This window comes from Opisthocomus hoazin, chromosome 25 (assembly GCF_030867145.1).
Source record: "Opisthocomus hoazin isolate bOpiHoa1 chromosome 25, bOpiHoa1.hap1, whole genome shotgun sequence".
Lineage (NCBI taxonomy): Eukaryota > Metazoa > Chordata > Aves > Opisthocomiformes > Opisthocomidae > Opisthocomus > Opisthocomus hoazin.
The window spans coordinates 1066158-1090674 of NC_134438.1; positions in this window are offsets into that span (position 1 = coordinate 1066158).

The window sequence follows — 24517 nt, forward strand, 5'->3', positions numbered from 1 at the left end:
GCTGAGAAACAGCTTTCCAGGCTAGCTCTTTCTGCCTGCGAGCTATCTGCAGACGTTCGCATTTTCAGAGCAGGGCTGCCGGAGGACCCATGCATGGACCCAGAATGATACATCTGAAGTTTGAGGGGGCAAAACAAGCAAGCAGCCCCAGTCTCTGTGCCTCTGTGCGAGCAGTGCCATGGGCAGATTAGGCTGAGCAACAGCGTTCTAGCCTAGGTCTTTCTGCCTGTGAGCTATGGGCAGACGTTCGCATTTTCAGAGCAGGGCTGCCTGAGGCGGCTGTCACGGACCACCAGAGATACGTCTCAAGTTTGAGGTGGCAAGACAAGCAAGCACCCCCAGTCTCTGTGCCTCTGTGCGAGCAGTGCCATGGGCAGATGAGGCTGAGCAACAGCTTTCCAGGCAAGCTCTTTCTGCCTGCGAGCTATATGCAGACGTTTGAATTTTCAGAGCAGGGTGGCTTCAGGCCCCCTGCACGGACCCCCAAATCTACGTTTGAAGTTTGAGGGGGGCAAGACAAGCAAGCAGCCCCACTCTCTGTGCCTCTGTGCGAGCAGTGCCATGGGCAGATGAGGCTGAGCAACAGCTTTCCAGGCTAGCTCTTTCTGCCTGCGAGCTATCTGCAGACGTTCGCATTTTCAGAGCAGGGCTGCTGGAGGCCCCCTGCAAAACTGACCAATACTACGTTTGAAGTTTGTGGTGGCAAGACAAGCAAGCAGCCCCAGTCTCTGTGCCTCTGTGCGAGCAGTGCCGTGTGCAGATGAGGCTGAGCAACAGCTTTCCAGGCTAGCTCTTTCTGCCTGCGAGCTATCTGTAGACGTTCTTATTTTCAGAGCAGTCCTACCAGAGGAGCGCGGCATGAACCACCTAAGATACTTTTGAAGTTTGAGGTGGCAAGACAAGCAAGCAGCCCCAGTCTCTGTGCCTCTGTGCGAGCAGTGCCGTGTGCAGATGAGGCTGAGCAACAGCTTTCCAGTCTAGCTCTTTCTGGCTGCGAGCTATCTGCAGACGTTCGCATTTTCAAAGCAGGGCTGCCGGATGACACATGCACGGACCCAGAATGATACAACTGAAGTTTGAGGGGGCAAGACAAGCAAGCAGCCCCAGTCTCTGTGCCTCTGTGCGAGCAGTGCCATGGGCAGATGAGGCTGAGCAACAGCTTTCCAGGCTAGCTCTTCTGCCTGCGAGCTTTCTGCAGACGTTCGCATTTTCAGAGCAGGGCTGCTGGAGGCCCCCTGCACAAACGCCCAATCCTACGTTTGAAGTTTGAGGAGGCAAGACAAGCAAGCAGCCCCAGTCTCTGTGCCTCTGTGAGAGCAGTGCCATGGGCAGATTAGGCTGAGCAACAGCTTTCCAGGCTAGCTCTTTCTGCCTGTGAGCTATGGGCAGACGTTCGCATTTTCAGAGCAGGGCTGCCTGAGGCGGCCGTCACGGACCACCAGAGATACGTCTCAAGTTTGAGGTGGCAAGACAAGCAATCATCCGCAGTCTCTGTGTCTCTGTGCGAGCAGTGCCATTGGCAAATGAGGCTGAGCAACAGCTTTTCTGCCTGCGAGCTATCTGCAGACGTTCGCATTTTCAGAGCAGGGCTGCCAGAGGACCCATGCACGGACCGAGAAAGATACAGCTGAAGTTTGAGTTGGCAAGACAAGCAAGCAGCCCCAGTCTCTGTGCCTCTGTGCGAGCAGTGCCATGGGCTGATGACGCTGAGCAACAGCTTTCCAGACAAGCTCTATTTGGCTGCGATCTATCCGCAGACGTTCGCATTTTCAGATCAGGTCTGACGAAGGCCGAATGCACTGACTTCCAAAGCTACATTTGAAGTTTGAGATGGCAAGACAAGCAAGCAGCCCCAGTCTCTGTGCCTGTGCGAGCAGTGCCATTTGCAGATGAGGCTGAGCAACAGCTTTCCAGGCTAACTCTTTCTGGCTGCCAGCTATATGCAGACGTTCGCATTTTCAGAGCAGCGCTGCCGAAGGCGCCCGGCACGAAACACCTAAGCTACGTTTGAAGTTTGAGGTGGCAAGACAAGCAAGCAGACCCAGTCTCTGTGCCTCTGTGCGAGCAGTGCCATGGGCAGATGAGGCTGAGCAACAGCTTTCCAGGCTAGCTCTTTCTGGCTGCGAGCTATCTGCAGACGTTTGCATTTTCAGAGCAGGGCTGCCGGAGGACCCATGCATGGACCCAGAATGATACATCTGAAGTTTCAGGGAGCAAAACAAGCAAGCAGTCCCACTCTCTGTGCCTCTCTGCGAGCAGTGCCATGGGCAGATGAGGCTGAGCAACAGCTTTGCAGGCTAGCTCTTTCTGCCTGTGAGCTATCTGCAGACGTTCGCATTTTCAGAGCAGGGCTGCCGGAGGACCCATGCACGGACCGAGAAAGATACAGCTGAAGTTTGAGTTGGCAAGACAAGCAAGCAGCCCCAGTCTCTGTGCCTCTGTGCGAGCAGTGCCATGGGCTGATGAGGCTGAGCAACAGCTTTCCAGGCTAGCTGTTTCTGGCTGCGAGCTATCTGCAGATGTTCGCATTTTCAGAGCAGGGCTGCCGTAGGTGCCTGGCATGGACCACCTAAGCTACGTTTGAAGTTGGAGGGGGCAAGACAAGCAAGCAGCCCCAGTCTCTGTGCCTCTGTGCGAGCAGTGCCATGGGCAGATGAGGCTGAGCAACAGCTTTCCAGACAAGCTCTATTTGGCTGCGATCTATCCGCAGACGTTCGCATTTTCAGATCAGGTCTGACGGAGGCCGAATGCACTGACTTCCAAAGCTACATTTGAAGTTTGAGATGGCAAGACAAGCAAGCAGCCCCAGTCTCTGTGCCTGTGCGAGCAGTGCCATTTGCAGATGAGGCTGAGCAACAGCTTTCCAGGCTAACTCTTTCTGGCTGCCAGCTATATGCAGACGTTCGCATTTTCAGAGCAGCGCTGCCGAAGGCGCCCGGCACGAAACACCTAAGCTACGTTTGAAGTTTGAGGTGGCAAGACAAGCAAGCAGACCCAGTCTCTGTGCCTCTGTGAGAGCAGTGCCATGGGCAGATGAGGCTGAGCAACAGTTTTCCAGGCTAGCTCTTTCTGGCTGCGAGCTATCTGCAGACGTTTGCATTTTCAGAGCAGGGCTGCCGGAGGACCCATGCATGGACCCAGAATGATACATCTGAAGTTTCAGGGAGCAAAACAAGCAAGCAGTCCCACTCTCTGTGCCTCTCTGCGAGCAGTGCCATGGGCAGATGAGGCTGAGCAACAGCTTTCCAGGCTAGCTCTTTCTGGCTTCGAGATATCTGCAGATGTTCTCATTTTCAGAGCAGGGCTGCCGGAGGACCCATGCTTGGACCCAGAATGATACATCTGAAGTTTGAGGGGGCAAGACAAGCAAGCAGCCCCAGTCTCTGTGCCTCTGTGCGAGCAGTGCCATGGGCAGATGAGGCTGAGAAACAGCTTTCCAGGCTAGCTCGTTCTGCCTGCGAGCTTTCTGCAGACGTTCGCATTTTCAGAGCAGGGCTGCCAGAAGCCCCCTGCACGAAACACCTAAGCTAGGTTTGAAGTTTGAGGTGGCAAGACAAGCGAGCAGCCCCAGTCTCTGTGCCTCTGTGTGAGCAGTGCCATGGGCAGATGAGGCTGAGCAACAGTTTTCCAGGCTAGCTCTTGCTGCCTGTGAGCTATCTGCAGACGTTCGCATTTTCAGAGCAGGGCTGCTGGAGGACCACTGCAAAACTGACCAATACTACGTTTGAAGTTTGAGGTGGCAAGACAAGCAAGCAGCCCCAGTCTCTGTGCCTCTGTGCGAGCAGTGCCATGGGCAGATGAGGCTGAGCAACTGCTTTCCAGGCTAGCTCTTTCTGCCTGCGAGCTATCTGCAGACGTTCGCATTTTCAGAGCAGGGCTGCCTGAGGTGGCAGTCACGGACCTCCAGAGATACGTTTGAAGTTTGAGGTGGCAAGACAAGCAAGCAGCACCAGTCTCTGTGCCTCTCTGCGAGCAGTGCCATGGGCAGATGAGGCTGAGCAACAGCTTTCCAGGCTAGCTCTTTTTGGCTGTGAGCTATGTGCAGACGTTCGCCTTTTCAGAGCAGGGCTGCTCGAGTCGCCCAGCACGGACCACCTAAGCTACGTTTGAAGTTTGAGGTGGCAATACAAGCAAGCAGCCCCAGTCTCTGTGCCTCTGTGTGAGCAGTGCCATGGGCAGATGAGGCTGAGCAACAGCTTTCCAGGCTAGCTCTTTCTGGCTGCGAGCTATCTGCAGACGTTTGCATTTTCAGAGCAGGGCTGCCGGAGGACCCATGCATGGACCCAGAATGATACATCTGAAGTTTCAGGGAGCAAAACAAGCAAGCAGTCCCACTCTCTGTGCCTCTCTGCGAGCAGTGCCATGGGCAGATGAGGCTGAGCAACAGCTTTGCAGGCTAGCTCTTTCTGCCTTTGAGCTATCTGCAGACGTTCGCATTTTCAGAGCAGGGCTGCCAGAGGACCCATGCACGGACCGAGAAAGATACAGCTGAAGTTTGAGTTGGCAAGACAAGCAAGCAGCCCCAGTCTCTGTGCCTCTGTGCGAGCAGTGCCATGGGCTGATGAGGCTGAGCAACAGCTTTCCAGGCTAGCTGTTTCTGCCTGCGAGCTATCTGCAGATGTTCGCATTTTCAGAGCAGGGCTGCCGTAGGTGCCTGGCATGGACCACCTAAGCTACGTTTGAAGTTGGAGGGGGCAAGACAAGCAAGCAGCCCCAGTCTCTGTGCCTCTGTGCGAGCAGTGCCATGGGCAGATGAGGCTGAGCAACAGCTTTCCAGACAAGCTCTCTTTGGCTGCGATCTATCCGCAGACGTTCGCATTTTCAGATCAGGTCTGACGGAGGCCGAATGCACTAACTTCCAAAGCTACATTTGAAGTTTCAGATGGCAAGACAAGCAAGCAGCCCCAGTCTCTGTGCCTGTGCGAGCAGTGCCATTTGCAGATGAGGCTGAGCAACAGCTTTCCAGGCTAACTCTTTCTGGCTGCCAGCTATATGCAGACGTTCGCATTTTCAGAGCAGCGCTGCCGAAGGCGCCCGGCACGAAACACCTAAGCTACGTTTGAAGTTTGAGGTGGCAAGACAAGCAAGCAGACCCAGTCTCTGTGCCTCTGTGAGAGCAGTGCCATGGGCAGATGAGGCTGAGCAACAGTTTTCCAGGCTAGCTCTTTCTGGCTGCGAGCTATCTGCAGACGTTTGCATTTTCAGAGCAGGGCTGCCGGAGGACCCATGCATGGACCCAGAATGATACATCTGAAGTTTCAGGGAGCAAAACAAGCAAGCAGTCCCACTCTCTGTGCCTCTCTGCGAGCAGTGCCATGGGCAGATGAGGCTGAGCAACAGCTTTCCAGGCTAGCTCTTTCTGGCTTCGAGATATCTGCAGATGTTCTCATTTTCAGAGCAGGGCTGCCGGAGGACCCATGCTTGGACCCAGAATGATACATCTGAAGTTTGAGGGGGCAAGACAAGCAAGCAGCCCCAGTCTCTGTGCCTCTGTGCGAGCAGTGCCATGGGCAGATGAGGCTGAGCAACAGCTTTCCAGGCTAGCTCTTTCTGCCTGCGAGCTTTCTGCAGACGTTCGCATTTTCAGAGCAGGGCTGCCAGAAGCCCCCTGCACGGAACACCTAAGCTAGGTTTGAAGTTTGAGGTGGCAAGACAAGCGAGCAGCCCCAGTCTCTGTGCCTCTGTGTGAGCAGTGCCATGGGCAGATGAGGCTGAGCAACAGCTTTCCAGGCTAGCTCTTTCTGCCTGTGAGCTATCTGCAGACGTTCGCATTTTCAGAGCAGGGCTGCTGGAGGACCACTGCAAAACTGACCAATAATACGTTTGAAGTTTGAGGTGGCAAGACAAGCAAGCAGCCCCAGTCTCTGTGCCTCTGTGCGAGCAGTGCCATGGGCAGATGAGGCTGAGCAACAGCTTTCCAGGCTAGCTCTTTCTGCCTGCGAGCTATCTGCAGACGTTTGCATTTTCAGAGCAGGGCTGCCGGAGGACCCATGCATGGACCCAGAATGATACATCTGAAGTTTCAGGGAGCAAAACAAGCAAGCAGTCCCACTCTCTGTGCCTCTCTGCGAGCAGTGCCATGGGCAGATGAGGCTGAGCAACAGCTTTCCAGGCTAGCTCTTTCTGCCTGTGAGCTATCTGCAGACGTTCGCATTTTCAGAGCAGGGCTGCCAGAGGACCCATGCACGGACCGAGAAAGATACAGCTGAAGTTTGAGTTGGCAAGACAAGCAAGCAGCCCCAGTCTCTGTGCCTCTGTGCGAGCAGTGCCATGGGCTGATGAGGCTGAGCAACAGCTTTCCAGGCTAGCTGTTTCTGGCTGCGAGCTATCTGCAGATGTTCGCATTTTCAGAGCAGGGCTGCCGTAGGTGCCTGGCATGGACCACCTAAGCTACGTTTGAAGTTGGAGGGGGCAAGACAAGCAAGCAGCCCCAGTCTCTGTGCCTCTGTGCGAGCAGTGCCATGGGCAGATGAGGCTGAGCAACAGCTTTCCAGACAAGCTCTATTTGGCTGCGATCTATCCGCAGACGTTCGCATTTTCAGATCAGGTCTGACGGAGGCCGAATGCACTGACTTCCAAAGCTACATTTGAAGTTTGAGGTGGCAAGACAAGCAAGCAGACCCAGTCTCTGTGCCTCTGTGAGAGCAGTGCCATGGGCAGATGAGGCTGAGCAACAGTTTTCCAGGCTAGCTCTTTCTGGCTGCGAGCTATCTGCAGACGTTTGCATTTTCAGAGCAGGGCTGCCGGAGGACCCATGCATGGACCCAGAATGATACATCTGAAGTTTCAGGGAGCAAAACAAGCAAGCAGTCCCACTCTCTGTGCCTCTCTGCGAGCAGTGCCATGGGCAGATGAGGCTGAGCAACAGCTTTCCAGGCTAGCTCTTTCTGGCTTCGAGATATCTGCAGATGTTCTCATTTTCAGAGCAGGGCTGCCGGAGGACCCATGCTTGGACCCAGAATGATACATCTGAAGTTTGAGGGGGCAAGACAAGCAAGCAGCCCCAGTCTCTGTGCCTCTGTGCGAGCAGTGCCATGGGCAGATGAGGCTGAGAAACAGCTTTCCAGGCTAGCTCTTTCTGCCTGCGAGCTTTCTGCAGACGTTCGCATTTTCAGAGCAGGGCTGCCAGAAGCCCCCTGCACGGAACACCTAAGCTAGGTTTGAAGTTTGAGGTGGCAAGACAAGCGAGCAGCCCCAGTCTCTGTGCCTCTGTGTGAGCAGTGCCATGGGCAGATGAGGCTGAGCAACAGCTTTCCAGGCTAGCTCTTTCTGCCTGTCAGATATCTGCAGACGTTCGCATTTTCAGAGCAGGGCTGCTGGAGGACCACTGCAAAACTGACCAATACTACGTTTGAAGTTTGAGGTGGCAAGACAAGCAAGCAGCCCCAGTCTCTGTGCCTCTGTGCGAGCAGTGCCATGGGCAGATGAGGCTGAGCAACAGCTTTCCAGGCTAGCTCTTTCTGCCTGCGAGCTATCTGCAGACGTTCGCATTTTCAGAGCAGGGCTGCCTGAGGTGGCAGTCACGGACCTCCAGAGATACGTTTGAAGTTTGAGGTGGGAAGACAAGCAAGCAGCCCCAGTCTCTGTGCCTCTCTGCGAGCAGTGCCATGGGCAGATGAGGCTGAGAAACAGCTTTCCAGGCTAGCTCTTTTTGGCTGTGAGCTATGTGCAGACGTTCGCCTTTTCAGAGCAGGGCTGCTCGAGTCGCCCAGCACGGACCACCTAAGCTACGTTTGAAGTTTGAGGTGGCAAGACAAGCAAGCAGCCCCAGTCTCTGTGCCTCTGTGTGAGCAGTGCCATGGGCAGATGAGGCTGAGCAACAGCTTTCCAGGCTAGCTCTTTTGCCTGCGAGCTTTCTGCAGACGTTCGCATTTTCAGAGCAGGGCTGCTGGAGGCCCCCTGCACAAACGCCCAATCCTACGTTTGAAGTTTGAGGTGGCAACACAAGCAAGCAGCCACAGTCTCTGTGCCTCTGTGCGAGCAGTGCCATGGGCAGATGAGGCTGAGCAACAGCTTTCCAGGCTAGCTCTTTCTGGCTGCGAGCTATCTGCAGACGTTCGCATTTTCAGAGCAGGGCTGCCAGAGGACCCATGCACGGACTGAGAAAGATACAGCTGAAGTTTGAGGTGGCAAGACAAGCAAGCAGCCCCAGTCTCTGTGCCTCTGTGCGAGCAGTGCCATGGGCAGATGAGGCTGAGCAACAGCTTTCCAGGCTAGCTCTTTCTGGCTGCGAGCTATCTGCAGATGTTCGCATTTTCAGAGCAGGGCTGCCGTAGGTGCCTGGCATGGACCACCTAAGCTACGTTTGAAGTTGGAGGGGGCAAGACAAGCAAGCAGCCCCAGTCTCTGTGCCTCTGTGCGAGCAGTGCCATGGGCAGATGAGGCTGAGCAACAGCTTTCCAGACAAGCTCTCTTTGGCTGCGATCTATCCGCAGACGTTCGCATTTTCAGATCAGGTCTGACGGAGGCCGAATGCACTGACTTCCAAAGCTACATTTGAAGTTTGAGATGGCAAGACAAGCAAGCAGCCCCAGTCTCTGTGCCTGTGCGAGCAGTGCCATTTGCAGATGAGGCTGAGCAACAGCTTTCCAGGCTAACTCTTTCTGGCTGCCAGCTATCTGCAGACGTTCGCATTTTCAGAGCAGCGCTGCCGAAGGCGCCCGGCACGAAACACCTAAGCTACGTTTGAAGTTTGAGGTGGCAAGACAAGCAAGCAGACCCAGTCTCTGTGCCTCTGTGAGAGCAGTGCCATGGGCAGATGAGGCTGAGCAACAGTTTTCCAGGCTAGCTCTTTCTGGCTGCGAGCTATCTGCAGACGTTCGCATTTTCAGAGCAGGGCTGCCGGAGGACCCATGCATGGACCCAGAATGATACATCTGAAGTTTCAGGGAGCAAAACAAGCAAGCAGCCCCACTCTCTGTGCCTCTGTGCGAGCAGTGCCATGGGCAGATGAGGCTGAGAAACAGCTTTCCAGGCTAGCTCTTTCTGGCTTCGAGATATCTGCAGATGTTCTCATTTTCAGAGCAGGGCTGCCGGAGGACCCATGCTTGGACCCAGAATGATACATCTGAAGTTTGAGGGGGCAAGACAAGTAAGCAGCCCCATTCTCTGTGCCTCTGTGCCAGCAGTGCCATGGGCAGATGAGGCTGAGAAACAGCTTTCCAGGCTAGCTCTTTCTGCCTGCGAGCTATCTGCAGACGTTCGCATTTTCAGAGCAGGGCTGCTGGATGTGCCCGTGATGGACCGCCTAAGTTATGTCTGAAGTTTGAGGGGGCAAGACAAGCAAGCAGACCCAGTCTCTGTGCCTCTGTGAGAGCAGTGCCATGGGCAGATGAGGCTGAGCAACAGTTTTCCAGGCTAGCTCTTTCTGGCTGCGAGCTATCTGCAGACGTTCGCCTTTTCAGAGCAGGGCTCCCTGAGGCGGCCGGCACGGACCACCTAAGATAATTATGAAGTTTGAAGGGGCAAGACAAGCAAGCAGACCCAGTCTCTGAGCCTCTGTGCGAGCAGTGCCATGGGCAAATGAGGCTGAGCAACAGCTTTCCATTCTAGCTTTTTCTGCCTGCGAGCTATCTGCAGACGTTCGCATTTTCAGAGCAGTGCTGCAGAAGGCCCCCTGCACGGACCCCCAAAGATACGTTTGAAGTTTGAGGTGGCAAGACAAGCGAGCAGCCCCAGTCTCTGTGCCTCTGTGTGAGCAGTGCCATGGGCAGATGAGGCTGAGCAACAGCTTTCCAGGCTAGATCTTTCTGCCTGCGAGTTATCTGCAGACGTTCGCATTTTCAGAGCAGGGCTGCCGGAGGACCCATGCATGGACCCAGAATGATACATCTGAAGTTTGAGGGGGCAAAACAAGCGAGCAGCCCCAGTCTCTGTGCCTCTGTGCGAGCAGTGCCATGGGCAGATTAGGCTGAGCAACAGCGTTCTAGCCTAGGTCTTTCTGCCTGTGAGCTATGGGCAGACGTTCGCATTTTCAGAGCAGGGCTGCCTGAGGCGGCTGTCACGGACCACCAGAGATACGTCTCAAGTTTGAGGTGGCAAGACAAGCAAGCACCCCCAGTCTCTGTGCCTCTGTGCGAGCAGTGCCATGGGCAGATGAGGCTGAGCAACAGCTTTCCAGGCAAGCACTTTCTGCCTGCGAGCTATATGCAGACGTTTGAATTTTCAGAGCAGGGTGGCTTCAGGCCCCCTGCACGGACCCCCAAATCTACGTTTGAAGTTTGAGGGGGGCAAGACAAGCAAGCAGCCCCACTCTCTGTGCCTCTGTGCGAGCAGTGCCATGGGCAGATGAGGCTGAGCAACAGCTTTCCAGGCTAGCTCTTTCTGCCTGCGAGCTATCTGCAGACGTTCGCATTTTCAGAGCAGGGCTGCTGGAGGCCCCCTGCAAAACTGACCAATACTACGTTTGAAGTTTGTGGTGGCAAGACAAGCAAGCAGCCCCAGTCTCTGTGCCTCTGTGCGAGCAGTGCCGTGTGCAGATGAGGCTGAGCAACAGCTTTCCAGGCTAGCTCTTTCTGCCTGCGAGCTATCTGTAGACGTTCTTATTTTCAGAGCAGTCCTACCAGAGGAGCACGGCATGAACCACCTAAGATACGTTTGAAGTTTGAGGTGGCAAGACAAGCAAGCAGCCCCAGTCTCTGTGCCTCTGTGCGAGCAGTGCCATTTGCAGATGAGGCTGAGCAACAGCTTTCCAGGCTACCTCTTTCTGCCTGCGAGCTATGTGCAGACGTTCGCATTTTCAGAGCAGCGCTGCCGGAGGCGCCCGGCACGAACCACCTAAGCTACGTTTGAAGTTTGAGGTGGCAAGACAAGCAAGCAGCCCCAGTCTCTGTGCCTCTGTGCGAGCGGTGCCATGGGCAGATGAGGCTGAGCAACAGCTTTCCAGGCTAGCTCTTCTGCATGCGAGCTTTCTGTAGACGTTCGCATTTTCAGAGCAGGGCTGCTGGAGGCCCCCTGCACAAACGCCCAATCCTACGTTTGAAGTTTGAGGTGGCAAGACAAGCAAGCAGCCACAGTCTCTGTGCCTCTGTGCGAGCAGTGCCATGCGCACATGAGGCTGAGCAACAGCTTTCCAGTCTAGCTCTTTCTGGCTGCGAGCTATCTGCAGACGTTCGCATTTTCAAAGCAGGGCTGCCGGATGACACATGCACGGACCCAGAATGATACAACTGAAGTTTGAGGGGGCAAGACAAGCAAGCAGCCCCAGTCTCTGTGCCTCTGTGCGAGCAGTGCCATGGGCAGATGAGGCTGAGCAACAGCTTTCCAGGCTAGCTGTTTCTCCCTGCGAGCTATCTGCAGACGTTCGCATTTTCAGAGCAGGGCTGCCAGAGGACCCATGCACGGACCGAGAAAGATACATCTGAAGTTTGAGTTGGCAAGACAAGCAAGCAGCCCCAGTCTCTGTGCCTCTGTGCGAGCAGTGCAATGGGCAGATGAGGCTGAGCAACAGCTTTCCAGGCAAGCTCTTTCTGCCTGCGAGCTATATGCAGACGTTTGAATTTTCAGAGCAGGGTGGCTTCAGGCCCCCTGCACGGACCCCCAAATCTACGTTTGAAGTTTGAGGGGGGCAAGACAAGCAAGCAGACCCACTCTCTGTGCCTCTGTGCGAGCAGTGCCATGGGCAGATGAGGCTGAGCAACAGCTTTGCAGGCTAGCTCTTTCTGCCTGCGAGCTATCTGCAGACGTTCGCATTTTCAGAGCAGGGCTGCTGGAGGCCCCCTGCAAAACTGACCAATACTACGTTTGAAGTTTGTGGTGGCAAGACAAGCAAGCAGCCCGAATCTCTGTGCCTCTGTGCGAGCAGTGCCATTTGCAGATGAGGCTGAGCAACAGTTTTCCAGGCTAGCTCTTTCTGGCTGCGAGCTATCTGCAGACGTTCGCCTTTTCAGAGCAGGGCTCCCTGAGGCGGCCGGCACGGACCACCTAAGATAATTTTGAAGTTTGAAGGGGCAAGACAAGCAAGCAGACCCAGTCTCTGAGCCTCTGTGCGAGCAGTGCCATGGGCAAATGAGGCTGAGCAACAGCTTTCCATTCTAGCTTTTTCTGCCTGCGAGCTATCTGCAGACGTTCGCATTTTCAGAGCAGTGCTGCAGAAGGCCCCCTGCACGGACCCCCAAAGATACGTTTGAAGTTTGAGGTGGCAAGACAAGCGAGCAGCCCCAGTCTCTGTGCCTCTGTGTGAGCAGTGCCATGGGCAGATGAGGCTGAGCAACAGCTTTCCAGGCTAGCTCTTTCTGCCTGCGAGCTATCTGCAGACGTTCGCATTTTCAGAGCAGGGCTGCCGGAGGACCCATGCATGGACCCAGAATGATACATCTGAAGTTTGAGGAGGCAAAACAAGGAGGCAGCCACAGTCTCTGTGCCTCTGTGCGAGCAGTGCCATGGGCAGATTAGGCTGAGCAACAGCGTTCTAGCCTAGGTCTTTCTGCCTGTGAGCTATGGGCAGACGTTCGCATTTTCAGAGCAGGGCTGCCTGAGGCGGCTGTCACGGACCACCAGAGATACGTCTCAAGTTTGAGGTGGCAAGACAAGCAAGCACCCCCAGTCTCTGTGCCTCTGTGCGAGCAGTGCAATGGGCAGATGAGGCTGAGCAACAGCTTTCCAGGCTAGCTCTTTCTGCCTGCGAGCTATCTGCAGACGTTCACATTTTCAGAGCAGGGCTGCTGGAGGCCTCCTGCAAAACTGACCAATACTACGTTTGAATTTTGTGGTGGCAAGACAAGCAAGCAGCCCCAGTCTCTGTGCCTCTGTGCGAGCAGTGCCGTGTGCAGATGAGGCTGAGCAACAGCTTTCCAGGCTAGCTCTTTCTGCCTGCGAGCTATCTGTAGACGTTCTTATTTTCAGAGCAGTCCTACCAGAGGAGCAAGGCATGAACCACCTAAGATACGTTTGAAGTTTGAGGTGGCAAGACAAGCAAGCAGCCCGAATCTCTGTGCCTCTGTGCGAGCAGTGCCATTTGCAGATGAGGCTGAGCAACAGCTTTCCAGGCTACCTCTTTCTGCCTGCGAGCTATGTGCAGACGTTCGCATTTTCAGAGCAGCGCTGCCGGAGGCGCCCGGCACGAACCACCTAAGCTACGTTTGAAGTTTGAGGTGGCAAGACAAGAAAGCAGCCCCAGTCTCTGTGCCTGTGCGAGCAGTGCCATTTGCAGATGAGGCTGAGCAACAGCTTTCCAGGCTAACTCTTTCTGGCTGCCAGCTATATGCAGACGTTCGCATTTTCAGAGCAGCGCTGCCGAAGGCTCCCGGTACGAAACACCTAAGCTACGTTTGAAGTTTGAGGTGGCAAGACAAGCAAGCAGACCCAGTCTCTGTGCCTCTGTGCGAGCAGTGCCATGGGCAGATGAGGCTGAGCAACAGCTTTCCAGGCTAGCTCTTTCTGGCTTCGAGATATCTGCAGATGTTCTCATTTTCAGAGCAGGGCTGAAGGAGGACCCATGCTTGGACCCAGAATGATACATCTGAAGTTTGAGGGGGCAAGACAAGCAAGCAGCCCCAGTCTCTGTGCCGCTGTGCCAGCAGTGCCATGGGCAGATGAGGCTGAGAAACAGCTTTCCAGGCTAGCTCTTTCTGCCTGCGAGCTATCTGCAGACATTCGCATTTTCAGAGCAGGACTGCCGGAGCCCCCTGCACGGACCCCAAATCTACGTTTGAAGTTTGAGGGGGGCAAGACAAGCAAGAAGCCACAGTCTCTGTGCCTCTGTGCGAGCAGTGCTATGGGCAGATGAGGCTGAGCAACAGCTTTCCAGGCTAGCTCTTTCTGGCTGTGAGCTATGGGCAGACGTTCGCATTTTCAGAGCAGGGCTGACGGAGGGGGCCGTCACGGACCACCAGAGATACGTCTGAAGTTTGAGGTGGCAAGACAAGCAAGCAGCCCCAGTCTCTGTGCCTCTGTGTGAGCAGTGCCATGGGCAGATGAGGCTGAGAAACAGCTTTCCAGGCTAGCTCTTTCTGCCTGCGAGCTTTCTGCAGACGTTCGCATTTTCAGAGCAGGGCTGCCAGAAGCCCCCTGCACGGAACACCTAAGCTAGGTTTGAAGTTTGAGGTGGCAAGACAAGCGAGCAGCCCCAGTCTCTGTGCCTCTGTGTGAGCAGTGCCATGGGCAGATGAGGCTGAGCAACAGCTTTCCAGGCTAGCTCTTTCTGCCTGCGAGCTATCTGCAGACGTTCGCATTTTCAGACCAGGGCTGCCGGAGGACCCATGCACGGACCCTCAAAGATACGTTTGAAGTTTGAGGTGGCAAGACAAGCGAGCAGCCCCAGTCTCTGTGCCTCTGTGCGAGCAGTGCCATGGGCAGATGAGGCTGAGCAACAGCTTTCCAGGCTAGCTCTTTCTGCCTGCGAGCTATCTGCAGACGTTCGCCTTTTGAGAGCAAGGCTGCTCGAGGCGCCCAGCACGGACCCCAAAGCTATGTTTTAAGATTGAGGTGGCAAGACAAGCAAGCAGCCCCAGTCTCTGTGCCTCTGTGTGAGCAGTGCCATGGGCAGATGAGGCTGAGCAACAGCTTTCCAGGCTAGCTCTTTCTGTCTGCGAGCTATCTGCAGACGTTCGCCTTTTCAGAGCAGGGCTGCTGGAGGCCCCCTGAAAACGCCCAATCCTACTTTTGAAGTTTGAGGTGGCAAGACAAGCAAGCAGCCCCAGTCTCTGTGTCTCTGTGCGAGCAGTGCCATGGGCAGATGAGGCTGAGCAACAGCTTTCCAGGCTAGCTCTTTCTGCCTGCGAGCTATCTGCAGACGTTTGCATTTTCAGAGCAGGGCTGCCGGAGGACCCATGCATGGACCCAGAATGATACATCTGAAGTTTGAGTGGGCAAGACAAGCAAGCAGCCCCAGTCTCTGTGCCTCTGTGCGAGCAGTGCCATGGGCAAATGAGGCTGAGCAACAGCTTTTCTGCCTGCGAGCTATCTGCAGACGTTCGCATTTTCGGAGCAGGGTTGCTTCAGGCCCCCTGCACGGACCCCCAAATCTACGTTTGAAGTTTGAGGGGGGCAAGATAAGCAAGCAGCCACAGTCTCTGTGCCTCTGTGCGAGCAGTGCCATGGGCAGATGAGGCTGAGCAACAGCTTTCCAGGCTAGCTCTTTCTGCCTGCGAGCTATCTGCAGACGTTCGCATTTTCAGACCAGGGCTGCCGGAGGCCTCCTTCACGGACACCCAAAGCTACGTTTGAAGTTTGAGGGGGAAAGACAAGCAAGCAGCCCCAGTCTCTGTGCCTCTGTGCGAGCAGTGCCATGGGCAGATGAGGCTGAGCAACAGCTTTCCAGGCTAGCTCTTTCTGCCTGCGAGCTATCTGCAGACGTTCGCATTTTCAGAGCAGGGCTCCTGGAGGCCTCCTGCACGGACCCCCAAAGACACGTTTGAAGTTTGAGGGGGCAAGACAAGCAAGCAGCCCCAGTCTCTGTGCCTCTGTGCGAGCAGTGCCATGGGCAGATGAGGCTGAGCAACAGCTTTCCAGGCTAGCTCTTTCTGCCTGCGAGCTATCTGCAGACGTTCGCCTTTTCAGAGCAAGGCTGCTCGAGGCGCCCAGCACGGACCCCAAAGCTATGTTTTAAGATTGAGGTGGCAAGACAAGCAAGCAGCCCCAGTCTCTGTGCCTCTGTGTGAGCAGTGCCATGGGCAGATGAGGCTGAGCAACAGCTTTCCAGGCTAGCTCTTTCTGTCTGCGAGCTATCTGCAGACGTTCGCCTTTTCAGAGCAGGGCTGCTGGAGGCCCCCTGCACAAACGCCCAATCCTACGTTTGAAGTTTGAGGTGGCAAGACAAGCAAGCAGCCCCAGTCTCTGTGCCTCTGTGTGAGCAGTGCCATGGGCAGATTAGGCTGAGCAACAGCTTTCTAGGCTAGCTCTTTCTGCCTGCGAGCTATCTGCAGACGTTCGCATTTTCAGAGCAGGGCTGCCTGAGGCGGCCGTCACGGACCACCAGAGATACGTCTGAAGTTTGAGGTGGCAAGACAAGCAATCATCCGCAGTCTCTGTGTCTCTGTGCGAGCAGTGCCATGGGCAAATGAGGCTGAGCAACAGCTTTTCTGCCTGCGAGCTATCTGCAGACGTTCGCATTTTCAGAGCAGGGTTGCTTCAGGCCTCCTGCACGGACCCCCATATCTACGTTTGAAGTTTGAGGGGGGCAAGACAAGCAAGCACCCCCAGTCTCTGTGCCTCTGTGCGAGCAGTGCCATGGGCAGATGAGGCTGAGCAACAGCTTTCCAGGCTAGCTCTTTCTGCCTGCGAGCTATCTGCAGACGTTCGCATTTTCAGAGCAGGGCTGCCAGAGGACCCATGCACGGACCGAGAAAGATACAGCTGAAGTTTGAGGTGGCAAGACAAGCAAGCAGCCCCAGTCTCTGTGCCTCTGTGCGAGCAGTGCCATGGGCAGATGAGGCTGAGCAACAGCTTTCCAGGCTAGCTCTTTCTGGCTGCGAGCTATCTGCAGATGTTCGCATTTTCAGAGCAGGGCTGCCGTAGGTGCCTGGCATGGACCACCTAAGCTACTTTTGAAGTTGGAGGGGGCAAGACAAGCAAGCAGCCCCAGTCTCTGTGCCTCTGTGCGAGCAGTGCCATGGGCAGATGAGGCTGAGCAACAGCTTTCCAGACAAGCTCTCTGTGGCTGCGATCTATCCGCAGACGTTCGCATTTTCAGATCAGGTCTGACGGAGGCCGAATGCACTGACTTCCAAAGCTACATTTGAAGTTTGAGATGGCAAGACAAGCAAGCAGCCCCAGTCTCTGTGCCTGTGCGAGCAGTGCCATTTGCAGATGAGGCTGAGCAACAGCTTTCCAGGCTAACTCTTTCTGGCTGCCAGCTATCTGCAGACGTTCGCATTTTCAGAGCAGCGCTGCCGAAGGCGCCCGGCACGAAACACCTAAGCTACGTTTGAAGTTTGAGGTGGCAAGACAAGTAAGCAGACTCAGTCTCTGTGCCTCTGTGAGAGCAGTGCCATGGGCAGATGAGGCTGAGCAACAGTTTTCCAGGCTAGCTCTTTCTGCCTGCGAGCTATATGCAGACGTTCGCATTTTCAGAGCAGGGCTGCCGGAGGACCCATGCATGGACCCAGAATGATACATCTGAAGTTTCAGGGAGCAAAACAAGCAAGCAGCCCCACTCTCTGTGCCTCTGTGCGAGCAGTGCCATGGGCAGATGAGGCTGAGCAACAGCTTTCCAGGCTAGCTCTTTCTGGCTTCGAGATATCTGCAGATGTTCTCATTTTCAGAGCAGGGCTGCCGGAGGACCCATGCTTGGACCCAGAATGATACATCTGAAGTTTGAGGGGGCAAGACAAGCAAGCAGCCCCATTCTCTGTGCCTCTGTGCCAGCAGTGCCATGGGCAGATGAGGCTGAGAAACAGCTTTCCAGGCTAGCTCTTTCTGCCTGCGAGCTATCTGCAGACGTTCGCATTTTCAGAGCAGGGCTGCCGGCGGCCCCCTGCACGGAACACCTAAGCTAGGTTTGAAGTTTGAGGTGGCAAGACAAGCGAGCAGCCCCAGTCTCTGTGCCTCTGTGTGAGCAGTGCCATGGGCAGATGAGGCTGAGAAACAGCTTTCCAGGCTAGCTCTTTCTGCCTGTGAGCTATCTGCAGACGTTCGCATTTTCAGAGCAGTGCTGCTGGAGGACCACTGCAAAACTGACCAATACTACGTTTGAAGTTTGAGGTGGCAAGACAAGCAAGCAGCCCCAGTCTCTGTGCCTCTGTGCGAGCAGTGCCATGGGCAGATGAGGCTGAGCAACAGCTTTCCAGGCTAGCTCTTTCTGCCTGCGAGCTATCTGCAGACGTTCGCATTTTCAGACCAGGGCTGCCGGAGGACCCATGCATGGACCCAGAATGATACATCTGAAGTTTGAGGGGGCAAGACAAGCAAGCAGCCCCAGTCTCAGTGCCTCTGTGCGAGCAGTGCCATGGGCAAATGAGGCTGAGCAACAGCTTTTCTGCCTGCGAGCTATCTGCAGACGTTCGAATTTTCGGAGCAGGGTTGCTTCAGGCCTCCTGCACGGACCCCCAAATCTACGTTTGAAGTTTGAGGGGGGCAAGACAAGCAAGGAGCCACAGTCTCTGTGCCTCTGTGCGAGCAGTGCCATGTGCAGATGAGGCTGAGCAACAGCTTTCCAGGCTACCTCTTTCTGCCTGCGAGCTATCTGCAGACATTCGCATTTTCAGAGCAGGGCTGCTGGAGCCCCCTGCAAAACTGACCAATACTACGTTTGAAGTTTGAGGTGGCAAGACAAGCAAGCAGCCCCAGTCTCTGTGCCTCTGTGCGAGCAGTGCCATGGGCAGATGAGGCTGAGCAACAGCTTTCCAGGATAGCTCTTTCTGCCTACGAGCTATCTGCAGACGTTCGCATGTTCAAAGCAGGGCTGCCGGAGGCCCCATGCACGGACCACTTAAGCTACGTTTGAAGCTTGAGGTAACAAGACAAGCAAGCAGCCACAGTCTCTGTGCGTCTGTGCGAGCAGTGCCATGGGCAAATGACGCTGAGCAACAGCTTTCCAGGCTAGCTATTTCTGCCTGCGAGCTATCTGCAGACGTTCGCATTTTCAGAGCAGGGCTGCCGGAGGCGAACGGCACGTAACACCTAAGCTACGTTTCAAGTTTGAGGGGGCAAGACAAGCAAGCAGCCCCAGTCTCTGTGCCTCTGTGCGAGCAGTGCCATGGGCAGATGAGGCTGAGCAACAGCTTTCCAGGCTAGCTCTTTCTGCCTGCGAGCTATCTGCAGACGTTCGCATTTTCAGAGCAGGGCTGCTGGAGGCCTCCTGCACGGACCCCCAAAGACACGTTTGAAGTTTGAGGTGGCAAGACAAGCAAGCAGCCCCAGTCTCTGTGCCTCTGTGCGAGCAGTGCCATGGGCAGATGAGGCTGAGCAACAGCTTTCCAGGCTAGATCTTTCTGCCTGCGAGCTATCTGCAGACGTTCGCATTTTCAGAGCAAGGCTGCTCGAGGCGCCCAGCACGGACCCCAAAGCTATGTTTTAAGATTGAGGTGGCAAGACAAGCAAGCAGCCCCAGTCTCTGTGCCTCTGTGTGAGCAGTGCCATGGGCAGATGAGGCTGAGCAACAGCTTTCCAGGCTAGCTCTTTCTGTCTGCGAGCTATCTGCAGACGTTCGCCTTTTCAGAGCAGGGCTGCCGGAGGCCTCCTTCACGGACCCCCAAAGATACGTTTGAAGTTTGAGTGGGCAAGACAAGCAAGCAGCCCCAGTCTCTGTGCCTCTGTGCGAGCAGTGCCATGGGCAGATGAGGCTGAGCAACACCTTTCCAGGCTAGCTCTTTCTGCCTGTGAGCTATTTGCAGACATTCGCATTTTCAGAGCAGGCCTGCCAGAGGAGGGCGGCACGAACCACCTAAGCTACGTTTGAAGTTTGAGGTGGCAAGACAAGCAAGCAGCCCGAATCTCTGTGCCTCTGTGCGAGTAGTGCCATGGGCAGATGAGGCTGAGCAACAGCTTTTCTGTCTGCGAGCTATCTGCAGACGTTCGCATTTTCGGAGCAGGATTGCTTCAGGCCCCCTGCACGGACCCCCAAATCTACGTTTGAAGTTTGAGGGGGGCAAGACAAGCAAGCAGCCCCAGTCTCTGTGCCTCTGTGCGAGCAGTGCCATGGGCAGATGAGGCTGAGCAACAGCTTTCCAGGCTACCTCTTTCTGCCTGCGAGCTATCTGCAGACGTTCGCATTTTCAGAGCAGGGCTGCTGGAGGCCCCCTGCAAAACTGACCAATACTACGTTTGAAGTTTGAGGTATCAAGACAAGCAAGCAACCCCAGTCTCTGTGGCTCTGTGCGAGCAGTGCTATGGGCAAATGAGACTGAGCAAAAGCTTTCCACGCTAGCTCTTTCTGCCTGCGAGCTATCTGCAGACGTTCGCATTTTCAGAGTAGGACTTACATAGGCCCCCGGCACGAACACCCAAGCTACGTTTGAAGTTTGAGGTGGCAAGACAAGCAAGCAGCCCCAGTCTCTGTGCCTCTCTGCAAGCAGTGCCATGGGCAGATGAGGCTGAGCAACAGCTTTCCAGTCTAGCTCTTTCTGGCTGCGAGCTATCTGCAGACGTTCGCATTTTCAGATCAGGGCTGCCGGATGACACGTGCACGGACCCTGAACGATACATATGAAGTTTGAGGGGGCAAGACAAGCAAGCAGCCCCAGTCTCTGTGCCTCTGTGCGAGCAGTGCCATGGGCAGATGAGGCTGAGAAACAGCTTTCCAGGCTAGCTCTTTCTGCCTGCGAGCTATCTGCAGACGTTCGCATTTTCAGACCAGGGCTGCCGGAGGCGAACGGCACGTAACACCTAAGATACGTTTCAAGTTTGAGGGGGCAAGACAAGCAAGCAGCCCCAGTCTCTGTGCCTCTGTGCGAGCAGTGCCATGTGCAGATGAGGCTGAGCAACAGCTTTCCAGGCTAGCTTTTTCTGCCTGCGAGCTATCTGCAGACGTTCGCATTTTCAGATCAGGGCTGCTGGAGGCCTCCTGCACGGACCCCCAAAGCCACGTTTGAAGTTTGAAGGGGCAAGACAAGCAAGCAGCCCCAGTCTCTGTGCCTCTGTGCGACCAGTGCCATGGGCAGATGAGGCTGAGAAACAGCTTTGCAGGCCAGCTATTTCTGCCTGCGAGCTATCTGCAGACGTTCGCATTTTCAGAGCAAGGCTGCTTGAGGCGCCCAGCACGGACCCCAAAGCTATGTTTTAAGATTGAGGTGGCAAGACAAGCAAGCAGCCCCAGTCTCTGTGCCTCTGTGTGAGCAGTGCCATGGGCAGATGAGGCTGAGAAACAGCTTTCCAGGCTAGCTATTTCTGCCTGCGAGCTATCTGCAGACGTTCTCATTTTCAGAGCAAGACTGCTTGAGGCGCCCAGCACGGACCCCAAAGCTATGTTTTAAGATTGAGGTGGCAAGACAAGCAAGCAGCCCCAGTCTCTGTGCCTCTGTGTGAGCAGTGCCATGGGCAGATGAGGCTGAGCAACAGCTTCCAGGCTAGCTCTTTCTGTCTGCGAGCTATCTGCAGACGTTCGCCTTTTCAGAGCAGGGCTGCCGGAGGCCTCCTTCACGGACCCCCAAAGATACGTTTGAAGTTTGAGTGGGCAAGACAAGCAAGCAGCCCCAGTCTCTGTGCCTCTGTGCGAGCAGTGCCATGGGCAAATGAGGCTGAGCAACAGCTTTTCTGCCTGCGAGCTATCTGCAGACGTTCGCATTTTCGGAACAGGATTGCTTCAGGCCCCCTGCACGGACCCCCAAATCTACGTTTGAAGTTTGAGGGGGGCAAGACAAGCAAGCAGCCACAGTCTCTGTGCCTCTGTGCGAGCAGTGCCATGGGCAGATGAGGCTGAGCAACAGCTTTCCAGGCTAATACTTTCTGCCTGCGAGCTATCTGCAGACGTTCGCATTTTCAGAGCAGGGCTGCTGGAGGCCCCCTGCAAAGCTGACCAATACTACGTCTGAAGTTTGAGGTGGCAAGACAAGAAAGCAACCTCCGTCTCTGTGGCTCTGTGCGAGCACTGCTATGGGCAAATGAGGCTGAGCAAAAGCTTTCCAGGCTAGATCTTTCTGCCTGCGAGCTTTCTGCAGACGTTCGCATTTTCAGAGCAGGGCTGCCGGATGACACGTGCACGGACCCAGAATGATACATCTGAAGTTTGAGGGGGCAAGACAAGCAAGCAGCCCCACTCTCTGTTCCTCTGTGCGAGCAGTGCCATGGGCAGATGAGGCTGAGCAACAGCTTTCCAGGCTAGCTCTTTCTGCCTGCGAGCTATCTGCAGACGTTCGCATTTTCAGACCAGGGCTGCCGGAGGACCCATGCACGGACCCCCAAAGATACGTATGAAGTTTGAGGTGGCAAGACAAGCGAGCAGCCCCAGTCTCTGTGCCTCTGTGCGAGCAGTGCCATGGGCAGATGAGGCTGAGCAACAGCTTTCCAGGCGAGCTCTCTGTGGCTGCGATCTATCCGCAGACGTTCGCATTTTCAGATCAGGTCTGACGGAGGCCGAATGCAGTGACTTCCAAAGCTACATTTGAAGTTTGAGATGGCAAGACAAGCAAGCAGCCCCAGTCTCTGTGCCTGTGCGAGCAGTGCCATTTGCAGATGAGGCTGAGCAACAGCTTTCCAGGCTAACTCTTTCTGGCTGCCAGCTATCTGCAGACGTTCGCATTTTCAGAGCAGCGCTGCCGAAGGCGCCCGGCACGAAACACCTAAGCTACGTTTGAAGTTTGAGGTGGCAAGACAAGCAAGCAGACCCAGTCTCTGTGCCTCTGTGAGAGCAGTGCCATGGGCAGATGAGGCTGAGCAACAGTTTTCCAGGCTAGCTCTTTCTGCCTGCGAGCTATATGCAGACGTTCGCATTTTCAGAGCAGGGCTGCCGGAGGACCCATGCATGGACCCAGAATGATACATCTGAAGTTTCAGGGAGCAAAACAAGCAAGCAGCCCCACTCTCTGTGCCTCTGTGAGAGCAGTGCCATGGGCAGATGAGGCTGAGCAACAGCTTTCCAGGCTAGCTCTTTCTGGCTTCGAGATATCTGCAGATGTTCCATTTTCAGAGCAGGGCTGCCGGAGGACCCATGCTTGGACCCAGAATGATACATCTGAAGTTTGAGGGGGCAAGACAAGCAAGCAGCCCCATTCTCTGTGCCTCTGTGCCAGCAGTGCCATGGGCAGATGAGGCTGAGAAACAGCTTTCCAGGCTAGCTCTTTCTGCCTGCGAGCTATCTGCAGACGTTCGCATTTTCAGAGCAGGACTGCCGGAGCCCCCCTGCACGGACCCCAAATCTACGTTTGAAGTTTGAGGGGGGCAAGACAAGCAAGCAGCCACAGTCTCTGTGTCTCTGTGCGAGCAGTGCTATGGGCAGATGACGCTAAGCAACAGCTTTCCAGGCTAGCTCTTTCTGGCTGTGAGCTATGGGCAGACGTTCGCATTTTCAGAGCAGGGCTGCCGGAGGGGGCCGTCACGGACCACCAGAGATACGTCTCAAGTTTGAGGTGGCAAGACAAGCAAGCAGCCCCAGTCTCTGTGCCTCTGTGTGAGCAGTGCCATGGGCAGATGAGGCTGAGAAACAGCTTTCCAGGCTAGCTCTTTCTGCCTGCGAGCTATCTGCAGACGTTTGCATTTTCAGAGCAGGGCTGCCGGAGGCCCCCTGCACGGAACACCTAAGTTAGGTTTGAAGTTTGAGGTGGCAAGACAAGCGAGCAGCCCCAGTCTCTGTGCCTCTGTGTGAGCAGTGCCATGGGCAGATGAGGCTGAGAAAAAGCTTTCCAGGCTAGCTCTTTCTGCCTGTGAGCTATCTGCAGACGTTCGCATTTTCAGAGCAGGGCTGCTGGAGGACCACTGCAAAACTGACCAATACTACGTTTGAAGTTTGAGGTGGCAAGACAAGCAAGCAGCCCCAGTCTCTGTGCCTCTGTGCGAGCAGTGCCATGGGCAGATGAGGCTGAGCAACAGCTTTCCAGGCTAGCTCTTTCTGCCTGCGAGCTATCTGCAGACGTTCGCATTTTCAGAGCAGGGCTGCCGGAGGACCCATGCATGGACCCAGAATGATACATCTGAAGTTTGAGGGGGCAAGACAAGCAAGCAGCCCCAGTCTCTGTGCCTCTGTGCGAGCAGTGCCATGGGCAAATGAGGCTGAGCAACAGCTTTTCTGCCTGCGAGCTATCTGCAGACGTTCGCATTTTCGGAGCAGGGTTGCTTCAGGCCTCCTGCACGGACCCCCAAATCTACGTTTGAAGTTTGAGGGGGGCAAGACAAGCAAGGAGCCACAGTCTCTGTGCCTCTGTGCGAGCAGTGCCATGTGCAGATGAGGCTGAGCAAGAGCTTTCCAGGCTACCTCTTTCTGCCTGCGAGCTATCTGCAGACATTCGCATTTTCAGAGCAGGGCTGCTGGAGCCCCCTGCAAAACTGACCAATACTACGCTTGAAGTTTGAGGTGGCAAGACAAGCAAGCAGCCCCAGTCTCTGTGCCTCTGTGCGAGCAGTGCCATGGGCAGATGAGGCTGAGCAACAGCTTTCCAGGATAGCTCTTTCTGCCTACGAGCTATCTGCAGACGTTCGCATGTTCAAAGCAGGGCTGCCGGAGGCCCCATGCACGGACCACATAAGCTACGTTTGAAGCTTGAGGTAACAAGACAAGCAAGCAGCCACAGTCTCTGTGCGTCTGTGCGAGCAGTGCCATGGGCAAATGACGCTGAGCAACAGCTTTCCAGGCTAGCTATTTCTGCCTGCGAGCTATCTGCAGACGTTCGCATTTTCAGAGCAGGGCTGCCGGAGGCGAACGGCAAGTAACACCTAAGCTACGTTTCAAGTTTGAGGGGGCAAGACAAGCAAGCAGCCCCAGTCTCTGTGCCTCTGTGCGAGCAGTGCCATGGGCAGATGAGGCTGAGCAACAGCTTTCCAGGCTAGCTCTTTCTGCCTGCGAGCTATCTGCAGACGTTCGCATTTTCAGAGCAGGGCTGCTGGAGGCCTCCTGCACGGACCCCCAAAGACACGTTTGAAGTTTGAGGTGTCAAGACAAGAAAGCAGCCCCAGTCTCTGTGCCTCTGTGCGAGCAGTGCCATGGGCAGAT